The 13,828-nt window shown below is 45.0% G+C and overlaps 1 protein-coding gene across 6 annotated transcripts in view; it reads left to right on the top strand.

The window, feature by feature from the left end:
* The first annotated feature begins 288 nt into the window (after nucleotides 1-288).
* Nucleotides 289-13,828, top strand: part of SUN3 (Sad1 and UNC84 domain containing 3) — a 111,224-nt gene continuing 97,684 nt past the window's right edge. For 2 of the 6 annotated variants that reach the window (XM_039332118.1, XM_039332120.1), the window contains exon 1: nucleotides 294-1,253. The gene's annotated coding sequence lies outside the window, so the exon portion shown is untranslated. Of the gene's footprint in view, nucleotides 1,254-13,828 lie in introns of all 6 variants that reach the window. The other 4 variants (XM_039332117.1, XM_039332123.1, XM_039332121.1 and 1 more) reach the window with 3 other exon arrangements.

Below are 13,828 nucleotides of genomic sequence, written 5' to 3'. Positions count from 1 at the left end.
CTCGTATCTGTGCAGTGCAAAAAGTTTAAATTAAACATTTTGCATTTCATCAAACATCATATGTTGTCTGTCCTATGGGGATAAATACAGTTTTTTTTCCTTTAAAGCCATTAGATTCTCTTCTGGTATGTACCTCAGCAATTTACTCCAATTTTCTTTTCAATACTGAACTAAAGACTTATTGGTGATTCTAGTTAGACTTCTTTCTAAGTGGGTAATAATCAGCCAGAATCCAGTATTTGGATGGAACTTTAATGCCCAAATACTAGAATGGGCAGCACGGCACAATCATCTCACTTTCATCCTTGGGATCGTTATTCGCACACCACAACAGTCTCCTACAGATGGAAGGCAGGAAACAGAAATGGAGTTTTGCTTGTAGTAGATGATAAAGCAGATATTCAACATCTCACCCACTGATTTCATATATCAATAAAATCTTACGCACTAATATTTTCCCAGATAAAAAGTAAAAGAAGTAGGGGTGCGGAGAGAAAAAAGACACAAAAAACCCCACCATCTCTAAAGTTCTCCGTTTTTATCTCATCAACTCTCACCAGTATTATTTCTGTAAAAGAAAATCCTCTCCTCGTATTATTTAACATCAGAATCACTTCCGACCCAATGTTTTTAGCGTTAGGCATTCTCAGAAGGCCAGGTTGCCTACCTCGCAAGCATGTGAGGAAAAAATGAACGCTTTTCCTGACCCCGAAAGGGCGGGCTCCCACATGTGACAAAATAATGAGAAAGCTGTACTGTATATGTAAGCTTTATTGTGAATTATGATTATCATCTGACCAGCAAAAAGTGTACCAAGGATTACTGGAGGCAAACGCATTCGCTGACACGCCCAACACCGCCATCCACCGCCATTACCGTCGTCCGTGTCCTTGGTCGCGCCTGAGGTCGGGGAAGAGGTGACAGAACCTCCCGCGCTCGGTGCCTTCTCGCTGGCTGGAAAGTTCGAAGTGAAACGAGTCGCATCAGCGAAGAGGAGGGGGCGGCGGTCTTCAACAAGCCTAACAACAATCCCTGCTCCTATAGCAACAGAAAACATTCCGCCGCACGCTGCCGCCACTGTTCACTAGCTTCTCGCTGGCTGTTGCTCTGGAGCGCGCGGAGAGAAAAATGCGGAGATTAGAGAGAGGCGGCCCTAATTGCCTCCCTTCAGCCAATCGAAAGGGAGACCAACGCCGGTGATTGCTGGCTGCTTGACCAAAGAAGCGGTGGTGGGTGCTTATCAGCCCCGCGAGGTGAGGCATGTTGTCCTTCCTCCCTCCCCTCAGACCACTGTATGGAGGTCAAGGTTCATTGAGTTGCCCTCTCTTGGCTCTTTAGCATAACTCTAATTTTACAATCTTTTTTTTCCTAAGCGCTTAAAGCAGGGGTGTCAAACTCAATTTCATTGAGGGCTGCATCAGCATTGGTTGCCCTGCAGGGGGCTGCTGGGTGTGGCCAGGATAGGCAAGGCCTACTGGCTGGGCTGGTCACCTACCTCTACATTGTTTGTGTCAAGGGTGCCTCTGGGGGCCTGGGCGGGAATGGAACAGATCTGAGGATTTCTGGCAGAAGGGAGTGGGACTGGGGCAAATGCCAAGGCATGGTCCATTGGAGGACCCTCACTGTTCCTATCAGACCATGGGGAGGGCTGGATGGTGCTGCGGGCTGCTCAGAGCCCTGGGCAGCAGAGGTGAAATGCCCAGCCCAGCCCTTGAGCACCCATGACACCAAGCCCAGCCCCACTTCCCTAAGGGGGCGTCCCACTGCACTTACCTCCTCCTGAAGGCTGCTACTGCTGTGCTTGCTCTACTTAGCCAGGTTGCTCATGATGGGTATTAGGGAGGCCCATTCCCTCTCCATGGGAGGAGACCCAGCTTTGTGTCCAAAGCTTCCTTAGTAATAGGATGGCAGACCCCCAGGATAGGTCAGAAGGAGGGGTGAAAGGACAGCAGGGCAGGACTAAGGCAGCATGTCCCTCAGACCCTCCCTTTCCTTCCTTCCCTCCCTCCTTCTTTCCTCCCTCCCTTTCTTCCTAAGAACAAAGTGGTGGGAAAATATTTGAGCTGGAGAGGTGTCACCCTTCGTTAGTAATGAAGAAATACACCATCACCTGGAAGCGGCCAGCACATGGTCCTCATCTACTTCACATATCTGACTTGGTGGGCTCTGGAAGAATGGGACGCCATGAGCAGTGTGAAAATCAATGTTACCTGCGCAATGCCACCCAGCCCCCAGTCTGCCCGGTTTTGGCAAACAGCGAGGTGCTCTCCTCACAGTGTCAAGAGGCTGAGCCAGGAGGCGCGAATCCAAAGAGAAGTGCGATGCCACCCAGCCCCCAGCCTGTCCGGTTTCGGCAGGCAGCGGGGTGCTCTCCTCACAGCTCCAAGAGGCTTTCAGTTCACAAATCCAAAAAGAAGCACGACGCCACCCAGCCCCCTGCCTGCCCAGTTTCAGCAGGCAGCGGGGTGCTCTCCTCACAGCATTAAGAGGCTGAGCTAGGCGGCATGAATCCGAAGAGAAGAACGACACCACCCAGCCCATAGCCTGCCCAGTTTTGGCAGGCAGCGGGGTGCTCTCCTCATAGTGCCGAGAAGCTGAGCTGGGCGGCATGAATCTGAAGAGAAGTGTGATGCCGCCCAGCCCCCAGCCTGCCCGGTTTCAGCAGGCAGTGGGGTGCTCTCCTCACAGCACTGAGAAGTTGAGCCGGGCAGTGCAAAGCTCGCCAGCTTTGCATCTTGCTGCCTGCTGAAACCAGGCAGGCTGGGAGCTAGGCAGCATTGCACTTATCATCAGATTCGTGCCACCTGACTCAATTCTTGGCGTGTGAGGAGACCGCCCTGCTGCCTGCCAAAACTGGGCAGGCTGGGTGGCATCATACTTTTTGGATTCACATCGCCCAGCTTAGCCTCTCATTGCTGTGAGGAGAGCGCCCCCCCTGCCTGCCGGAACCCTTCCCCCAGTACCCCTCAAACCAGATATGTGAAATATTTGCTGGTCACTTCCAGGCGATGGTGCATATCTTCATTCTTCATGAAGGGTGACACCTCCCCAGCACACACCCAGGCCAGTCCCTCACTGTTTCCAGACGGCCTTGTAGAGCTAAGACTGAATGCATTTCACCACAAAATTGTACATTGGCTCCCGGACAGCCTGGGCTGGGGCCAAAGCAGTGGGGGCCGTTCCCTCACTGTTTCCAGGATGGTTTCACAAGCCACATGAAACCACTTTGCAGGCCAGATGCGGCCCGTGGGCCTTGCGTTTGACATGTCTGGCTTAAAAGTTTTTAGCATTTGGAGGCAAGGGAGGAATGGCTGGAACTCTAGATTAAGTATGATATCACTTATAACAGTTGCTGGATTCTTTGACCGCTTTTGCAGCCTTATCTTAGGGTTGCTGCCAAACTAAACAGATGGCCCTAATCCTTGCCTTTACAGCAAGAGAGACTGGCAGAGATGTGTGTTTGTGTGTGTAAAATAATAAAAAAAATGTGTTAATGTACACATTATTGTCTCCCAGATATTATTTTACTGACCTCAGAAGGATGAAAGGCTGAGTCAATCTTGTACCTAGCTTCTGGAGTGATACTATTACAAATGTTGCAATGATAGAAGTTCAAAGAATGGATTTAAATAAATTATTTCCAAAATTATCTAAGATAACTTTTAAATGCTTCTTTAATAGGTGGAGCATACCAATATTTGGACCAGTGAGCGTACTATACAATTTCATTTCCCATCTTTTGATTATGGAGAGTGGTTAAACCTTTCATCTTACTTTATTCTTCCTCCCATTGTGAAATATTTCACTTAATTTGATTGTAAATTAGAAAATCCCACCGAAGTGATGAAAATGAATTTCTTTGCTGTAGAGATGGAACTAATGCTAACAGCCTCTTGGACAAATTGCTTCTTAATTCATGTGTCATTCTCACTGACATTTTTAAAAGCCATCTTGACTGGAGGAAAAATCTGATGATTGTCATGTAGGGTATTGTATTGATGGGAACAAGAGGTGGGTCCTCAATGAGTAATTGTAGTAATAAGGAGTGCCTTTGATTAATATGTCTAGTTTCTTTGAAAGAATATTAAATTCTAATAAGAACTGGTTGGAAGTTATATGAAACTTTGATAAGAACAAGTTGAAAGCAGCCAAAGATAGAAATTACCCAGAAATTTACTGAAAACTTTAATAATCTGAAAACTCCTTATGCTGAAAACCTAACCCTTGAATATTCAATTAGTCATTAATAAGATCATGCTAAGAATATTATGGAATGTTATGTATTGTTACATAGAAATTGTACTGTTGCTAGGCATGCTTTTAGATGCTTTATGACTCAAATTATGCTAGACAATGAGAGAACACATTCCAAACCTAATATGGTTGAACTTTATATAAAGTGATTATTCCCCCATTTCTCACCTTGTACCTGTGGGAGACATATCTTCCTATAAGACTTATTCCAACTCAAAGCAGGGGGCAGAGCAGCCTTCAAAAATCAAAATAAAGACTAAATATTATCTTACTGAACCACTGTTATCATGGACAGATCACAATATATACAAAGTGCAAAAGAATTATTAGAAGAGAAAGAAATTAAATCCCAGTGAACAACAATCCAATACAAAAAATAAACAAGATCAAGAGAGCTCTCAGTGATCTTACCAAGAAAGATCAAATCATTAAAGAAGACCAATGGTGAATGAAATATAGTAGATTCATCCTCCCAGAATTGACAAAAAACTTGGATACCTCACAGTGGAAACAAATACTTCATCAACACTACAGTGCCTCCAAAGAATCAAAGAAATGATGATTTCATTTAATGTCACATTTTATATCCCTAAACCCAGAATTAGCCAAAGAATCCATGACAGCACTACATCACAGCACATGCGACCTAATCAAGTATACTAAGTTTGAAATACTCAGAATCATAGATCTTATCAACATTTGCCTAACCACCTACTTTTAGTTCAATGTACAAATATATCAAAAAATCAAATGACCACCCATGGAATCACTGCATTGAGGACTAATAGCAGAGACTGTACTGCAGTGCCTAGAATCCAAAGCACTCCCATACATACAGCCCAAAGTATGGATCGTGTATGTAGATGACATCTTTCTCATAATACAAAGGACCAAATAAAGAACACACATGAAACCATCAACAACATTTTCAAAGGAATAAAATTCACAAGGGAAGAAGGAAACCATAAGACACTATCTTTCCTGGATATCTTTATCAGCCAAGGCAATGAAGGCAAGTTAAAAACACAGGTCTAATGTAAAACCACCCCTCCAGCCAAGTGCTCCATTACCAAAGTAACAACCCAATGTCCTACAAAAAAAGCTGTGCAAAAATACTGTTTAGATGAGCAGAAACACACTGCAGCAATATCAGAAAAAGGAAACAGATTGTCTATACAGCATCTTCCAACAAAATGGATATCCATGCAACTTCAACAAAAGATGCTTGGCCACTCAACCCAATAGAGCATAATAAACACAAGCTCTGAAAAGAATATCATTGTCACACATCAAAGACATTGCAAAAATCATCAACAGACTATTACAACCACATAGCACCATCATAGCACACAAACCAATTAAAGCCCTCCAAAGCACTCTAAGTAAATAAAAAGATTCAGAAAACTTAGAAGAAAAAACAGGAGTCATCTATAATATACAGTGTAAGGACTGTAGCAACTACTGTGTAGGACAGGGGTAGGCAACCCAAAACACTCAAAGAGCCACTTGGACCCGTTTCCCACCAAAAACAAAACACTGGGAGCCGCAAAACCCTTTTGATATCTAAAATGAAGATAACACTGCATATATCCTTTCTAACCTTTATTATAGGTGTGTGTATGTGTGTGTGTGTATGTGTATATGTATATATATATACACACACACACACACACACACACACACACATATACACATTAAAAATAAAAGTAAAAATATGACTCTTGGGAATATCCATACTATTAAAACAATGATCACCAAGAGAATGCTTTAAGAGAATAAAATTACATACACACACAGGTAAAAAAAGGATATATGCAGTGTTATCTTCATTTTAGATGTCAAAAGGGTCTCTCTCTCTCCCTCCCTCTCTATCTGCCCTTGGTCTGCCACTCCTCTTCCCCCACTCTCTCTCTCCCTCTCTCTCTCTTTCTCTCTCTCTCTTTCTCCCCCCCCCTCCTATCTGCTGCTCACCTGGCAAGCTTCAAGCTGTTGTCCAACAACCTCCGGGTAGGCAACCTCGTCTCTTTTATGACTCATGGACTTCAACTCCCAGAATTCCTGAGTCAGCCTAGCTGGGCTAGCTAGCTCTCTCCTGCCCTTCCTGCTTCCTTCAGAGACGCAGCAAAGGGAGGAGCTCCGCCCAGAAAGCTTTTCAGCTCCTCGGAGAACACTGTGAGTGCACTCTCTTTTACACATACACACACACACACACACACACACACACACACACACACACACACACACACACACACACACACAGAGAGCAGGGAAGTGCAATTGCCTCTCTCTGTCTCTGTCTCTCTCTGCAAAGGCAGAGGAGGCTGGGAGCCACAGGGGAAGGCTCAAAGAGCCGCATGCGGCTCCGGAGCCGCAGGTTGCCGACCTGTGGTGTAGGATAAGCAGGCAGAAGACTAGGAGAGCCCATCCATGAACATCAACTATCAGTCGGAAAACATGATGAAAACTTTTAAATTTCAGAACACATAGACTTAACCATAATTTTAACTGGGAAACTCTGACCATTCTAGACAAAGCCAACACCAAAAATGCCAGAGAATTCCTGGAAGCCTGCCACTCTGACAAATCAGCTGGCACAAAGAGATAAGCAACATCTACATACCATTCAAAAGAGACAATCAAAAAGCCAAAAAGAAAACAAAAATATCAAAACACTTCTTCACCAGTAAGCAACATCCAGATAAACAGAGATTAACACCAAGATTAACATTAGGTCTACAATCAAGAAGCAAACAATACTCCAATCAAGAAACTGCTAAACAGCTAACACTAAACAACAGCCTTATTCTGTTACTGAGTTAAAACGCTTCATAAATCAGATTAGATAGATAAACTCAATAGAAATGGTTTCATAACAAAAACATATTTAATTAGAAAGATTACTTGCATTCATGATGGTGGCCTCCGATAATACATCTCTGTCCATTCCTATAGGTGAAAGAATGATGCTCTTTCCATACCATCTTTATAGCAGAACAGGGTCATCGGGTGACATCTGATGGCCCATGCTCTTCTTTAGATAAAGAAGTCTCCCAATGCCCTTTAGAAACTCCTCCCACTGACCCATTAACATGGAATGACTGACTAGCTAAACTACATTTCCCATAATCCATCTCTTAAGGAGACAGCACTTAACCCAATATATGCCAGATATTCTAACATACAGATACATGCTTCTAGTTAAGGTTATATAGAGTTATACGATCCAGAACACTCCCCGCTTGGAAATTTTCATTTCCACTACTAACTAACTGAAATAGCAAAAAACATAGCATTAAGGCATGCAATACTCATTGTTAACTAATTGTGACTAACTAGGTAAAACATGGTATGAAACATGCATAACTATAAAGTAAAAATAAAAACATACACAATTATAACAAAAATAAGCAAGTGTTACATCAAACAATGCCTAAACACAAAACATAGTTTGAGGTTTGAACTTCTGGTTCAGTCTTCGTCAGCAATGGGACCAAATCGGTGATCCGCCCGGCACAAGAGTCTTTGAGTCACGACCTGACTCACGTGGCTTCACGAACTGGACCTCAGCTTGGCAAACTAGTTCATCACTGGGTGGGACCCGGTGCGCAAGTCCCATGAGTCAATAGTTCTGGCATGCGTTCTTGTTTCTCAGCGAGATAAAGTCTTCTTCCTGTAAAGGAAACTGGAACCAAATCTGGAACAGAAAAACTGGAACCCAAAATTTCTCAGGAACAAAGTAAATTGGATTCACAGGATACTAAGGAAATGAAGAACCTGGAAAAACAGGAACAGCTGGAGCTGAAGAATCAGCAGCATCAGCAGGAACTGAAGAATCAGGATCAACAGCTGGAACTGAAGAATCAGGAACAACAGCTGGAACTGAAGAATCAGGAACAACAGCAGCTGCAGAAGACTCAGGATACTCAAGAACCGAAGGGTCTGGAACCACTGATGGAGTACTGAAGAGGGCTGCTACTGTTGTCATCAGGGTAGTGAGGACTTCATGTGTGAGTGTAGGTGTCTTTAACGACATAGAGTCTTTAATTTTATGGGGTGCACCAATCACGTGCTCCCACGCTTCGCCTATGCACGCTTCGCCCATGTGAGATGCATGGGGAAAACAATTTTTGGCCTTCAGACATTTGTCAGTCACTGGATCATGATGAATATCTTTAATGGTCAGTAAGTCCTTGCAGGTTCCTACAAGGCTAATTCTTGGCATGCTAAGACAAGTGATCAAGATGATCAAAACTATGCCTAATCTCAGATGTCTCCTCTTAGCAGCAGGTTTGAAGTGGTTTGGTTGAAATTTACTGGGTGCCTGAGGTTGAAGGTTGGCACATTGATCTGGAGCTGGAAGTACGTAGCGTTTTGGTCTCTGTGGCATCTGTCTGTTTGGACAGGTCAAGAACTCAGGACTTTCTAGCCAGATCAATTCTGTTAACTGTGTGGCAAGGTTGGGCCACTTCACTTGGTTCACAAAGTTCTTATCTGTTGGCACATGTTGCCATTGTTCAAGGCTTAAAGATGTTTCAATCCTTTTCACTCTGTTGCCTACATAGACGTAGAAATGTCTGCTTTGCTTGCAGATGTAGCTTGACATCACCTTGCTGTCTGCATAGAGGGTGGTAGACTGTAGTTCAAGGCACAACGTCTTCACTGTCAAGTTGGTAAGCTTTACAGCCAAAGTGATACCACATAGCTCTAACCTTGGTATGGTGTGGCCTTCTTGTATTGTTAGTCTCGCTTTTCCAAAGAAGACATCGAGACTGCAGTTCTCCCTGCTGTAGACTCTGATGTATCTTATGGTTGCAAATAAGACGACATAAGTGTGGCTCTCCCCGCTGTAGATTGTGACGCATCTTAAGGCTGCATTTGTCTTCATTGACACATCTGAAGAAGCGTACAATTCTTTCTTTTGTACGATGGCGGATGAGCTGGAGGCATACGTGCACTGCACTTGCATACTCTGGAGACATCTTGGGAGTACACTCCATGACTCCCAGTCTTGTTTGTGTTCTGGCAGACACGGCTTATCACAGTGTTAGGTGTTCAAGGAGAACGCGCGTAGCTGCAGATATTGTTTGTCTTGTTTGTTTTCTATGGACAAAGCTAAATTGTTGTAATTCTTGCTTGTCTGGGACACTGTTGCTTCCAAAACAGGTTTGGTTGTCACAAGCATGCAGTGTTCTAGGTGTGGTTTTAGGTGAGGTGCTGTTCCATTACTGGGAATGGAGATTTTTGAGATGCTCACCTGGGTTGGGGTTTGTGGTTGATCAACACAAACCGTCCCTCCTATGGCCCATCCGAGTTCCGGCTAGGGTAAATATAAAACATGCACAATTATAACAAAAATAAGCAAGTTGTCAGAATCCAATTATATTTCATCTCTAGTTATCAATTATAGAAAACCCCATTTCTGCCTTCTATGGATTCTGTCATACGATGAAAGGAAGGGGGTGAACAAAGGGGCTTTATGGCCCTCACTTCCTTCGGTACACTTCAAAGGAACTGGATGTGTGTATCACCAAAAGGACTAACCATAACAATGGGGCTATTACCTTTCATGTAGTTTTCTCTGACGAAAGGAACTGGATGTGTGTATCACCAAAAGGACTAGCCATAACAATGGGGCTATTACTTTCATGTAGTTTTCTCTGAAGTCTCCATCCAGCTGGCAGTAAGGAAAAGGGGGTGGGAGGATAATGCTTGAGACTGTTGTTGGAAGAAGGGGGTGATTGGGTGGGGCTACTGGGGAACCCCTTAAAAACTTGAATGGGAGAGCTTGGACCCCAAGTCCTGTCTAGAACGTCTGCAACCATTTTCTCTTAATGAAGGATGCCTGTTGGAAGAATTATTCCAAGAGTTCTGTCTTCTTAAGATGCAAACTGGGTGGGTCCTTACATTAGACAGGACTTGCAAAATTAATCCACCTGGAAGGGAAACCCTTGCCGGGGGATTTTGCAAAAATTTACCATGTCAGACAATGGAGCAAGAAAGGGGGAAAATCCCTGGAAAGAGAGCCGCTGACCCAACTGGAACCTTGCCGGATATTGGGATCCGAGAGATTCCTCAGGAGAAGAAGTAGTGGAGACACGGGACCACAAGCCCCGCTGGTCAATGGGCGTTGGAAAGAAAAGTGAGTGGGGAAAGGAATCAAGAAAGGTGACTCTGAGACGGGGGACCAAGCAACCAGAATGGAAGCAGGAGATGGAGAAATCCCTGCACGCAAATGAAGAGGGAGAAAGCTGGGCACCGTACTCAAACTGGATCCTAGAGAAAGCTATTGACCTGATGAAGAGAACTCTCAGCTCCCTAGGAGAGGAGAATCCTGAGCCCTATGGCCGCCCCAGCTCCTGGAGCCGCAAAGGGAGAGACACCGAGGGGGAAGTGGAACCTGCAACCCCGGGGACATCTGCTGATCCAGTAGTCCCCACCCCCTACGGAATCACAAATGGCGATCTGGACAGAAGACACTACCACCAATAACGGAGGCAGTGATCCATTCCAAGATGTCCACCGTTGGAGGTGAAATTCAAAGGGGAGCCAACATACTTGTGGTTTTTCCTAACCCAAGTCCTCAGCTACATGGAGGAATATGGGCGGGACATCCCCAGCGACAAAGCCCGCATCCAGATCGTGCAATCTGCCCTGAATGGACCGGCTGCAGACTGGGGGGTGAACTTGCACAACTCCAATGCCCCAGAACTCAGCGACTTCAACCGTTTCATATCCTCTCTGAGAAGACGATTTGAAGATGCCCTGGCTGATCGCAAAGCCCGCAAAAAGATAAAAACGATGAGGCAAGGCAAACGCCCAGTGGCTGAATATACAGAAGAATTCCGGGCCATTACCAGCAAACTGAACTGGCCAGAAGACATCCTCCTTAGCCATTTCAAAGACGGACTAAATTATGACCTCTATGATGTTTGCCTGCCCCGACGGGACCCACACCAACTTGAGGAATGGTACATCTTGGCAGAGGAAGGAGAGATCGACATATTGAAGAGACACCACTGAGGAAAACAATGGAGCCGCTCCCCGCCTGAGTTGACACACGAACCAGTGAAACTATTGGCTACAGCCAAGAAGCAAATGGGGTGTTTCAAGTGCGGAAGAGAAGGGCATCAAGCTGTAGAATGCCGCTCCAAAGCCCCCCAGCACAACCAAGAGAGATCCCCAATCAGCAAATCCGGAAAGTCTTCAACTAAGCCAAAAGAAACTGCCATGAGAATGATGGAAATTGTGGAACTCCCCACCTCTGCTCATCAGGGAGAAAGAACTCCAGCCTACACTGCTGAGCCGGTGGATGCCTCAGATGACAGCTTGGAGGGTGAACCCCTGGTAAGTGGACGCATCGCACCAATCCTCAAGACAGTGATTATATTAATTCCCCCCATACCCGAAGCCGTGAAGGTGAAAGCCTTAATAGACTCTGGCTGCACCCGCTGCCTCATTAGCCCGACACTAGTGGGTAATCTGGGCATTCCGTCGAGGAGACTGGAACAACCAATCTCATTTGGCCAGTTAGATGGATTCATAGCAGGGGGGGGGGAGTGCCAGCTACCCTAGCCACTCTACCAATACCCCTCTCCCTGGGCAAACATGAGGAGGACATAACGTTTGTGGTGACCCCAGGCATGGAATGCCCAATGATCCTAGGGATGGAATGGTTAAAAAAATAGAACCCCTGGGTAAATTGGAGGACGACAGAAATCAAATTCCCGAAGGGGGACCCTATGGACTTAAAATCCCAAGGGGGGCTACCAGAATCAAGAATAGAAAAAGCATCCATGGGAGAGGAAAAGGGACTAACAGAAATACCAGAAAAATACAGAGACCTTGCTGAAGTTTTCAGTGAGGACAGGGCGGATGAACTCCTCCCCCATCGACTCACAGACTGTACCATTGAATTCGAGCCTGGGGCAAAACTCCCGAAGCCCAGATTATACTCCATGAGCCCAAAGGAGAAGGAGGAAATGGAAAGATTCATTAAAAAAAACCTAGAGACAGGTTTCATTGAGCCAGCGAAGCCGAAAGTGGCTGCCCTGGTCCTCTTTAGAGAGAAGAAGGATGGCTCTTTACACTTATGTGTGGATTATAGGGCCCTGAATACAATCAGTGAAAGCAACCTATACCCTCTGCCTCTCATGAAAGACATGCTGTCACACCTCTCAAAAGGGAAAAAAATTTCTAAACTAGACCTAAGGGAAGCTTAATATCTTGTGAGAATTAAGAAAGGGGACAAATGGAAGACCGCATTTAACTGCCCCACAGGGTGCTATCAATTCAAAGTCTTGCCATTTGGATTACAAGGGGGCCCTGCAGTCTTTATGCAATTAATCAATGACGTTCTAAGGGAGCACCTGTTTAAGGGGGTCCTTGTTTACTTGGACGACATTCTTATCTTTACTGAAACAAAAGAGGAACATGTCAACCTTGTCAGAGTGGTTTTAAAAAAACCGCGAGCCGCCCACCTATATGCCAAACTCTAAAAATGCAAATTCCACCAGGAAACGATAAACTACCTAGGTTATCGCATATCCCCCCAGGGCATTGAAATGGACCCAGAAAAGGCCAGAGCAGTATTAGATTGGGCACCACCCCGCACAAGAAAGCAACTACAAAGTTTCCTGGGCTTTGCAAACTTTTACCGCCAATTCATCCCCTCATTTGCCCAGATAGTCTTGCCCCTCACTAACTTACTAAAAACGAAGGGAGCATCCTCAGTAAAACCTAGCCAGTCACTAACATGGACAATGGAGTGCCAAGCAGCGTTTGAGAGACTAAAGAGACTTTTTTCTGCTGAACTAGTACTAAGGCACCCAGACATGGACGAGCCCTTCATAATACAGGCAGATGCAAGTGATCTGGCAGTGGGGGCTGTTCTATTACAAGAAAATGATGATGGAGTATTGCAACCCTGTGCATATATATCCAAGAAACTCACAGAAACAGAACAGCGCTGGCCCGTATGGGAGAAGGAGGCATACGGGATACGTTGGGCATTACTCACGTGGCGACAGTTCTGAAAAGCAACAAAATCCCCTTCCAGGTGTGGACTGATCACAAAAATTTGGAAGCCTGAAAGCACCCAGGAAACTCAATCCCAAACAAGCCCGCTGGTCCCAGCATTTTCACCAGTTCCAATTTAAGCTCAAACATTTACCAGGGAGAAAGAACTTCCTGGCAGATGCTCTATCTCGCATGCCCCAATATAACAGCGCATGAACCACAGACTCTAAACCAATGATGGCAGAGTCACAACTGGCAGCACCAGTAACCACAAGAACCCAAGCTAAATTAAAACCACAACTGGACAGCCAAACTGGAATTGAATTCCGAAAAAGTATGGAAACAGATGAATGGTTCCAGAAAAACAAAAATGTGTGCACAATGAGAGATGGGTTGCCATGGGTAGGGGAAAAATTATATATACCAACAACCCAAAGAGTCACATTCATGCAGCTTTGCCATGACCCAAAATCAGCAGGGCATTTTGGATTTGTAAAAACTTTACACTTAATTAAATGTCAATTTTGGTGGCCATCAATAAAAAAGGACATAGGAAGTT

The sequence above is a fragment of the Crotalus tigris genome, unplaced genomic scaffold, assembly GCF_016545835.1.
Source record: "Crotalus tigris isolate CLP2741 ecotype Arizona unplaced genomic scaffold, ASM1654583v1 scf7180000024448.655566, whole genome shotgun sequence".
Classification (NCBI taxonomy): Eukaryota; Metazoa; Chordata; class Lepidosauria; order Squamata; family Viperidae; genus Crotalus; species Crotalus tigris.
The sequence above is the reverse complement of the archived record's forward strand: the minus strand, read 5'-3'. Positions and strand labels throughout refer to the sequence as shown.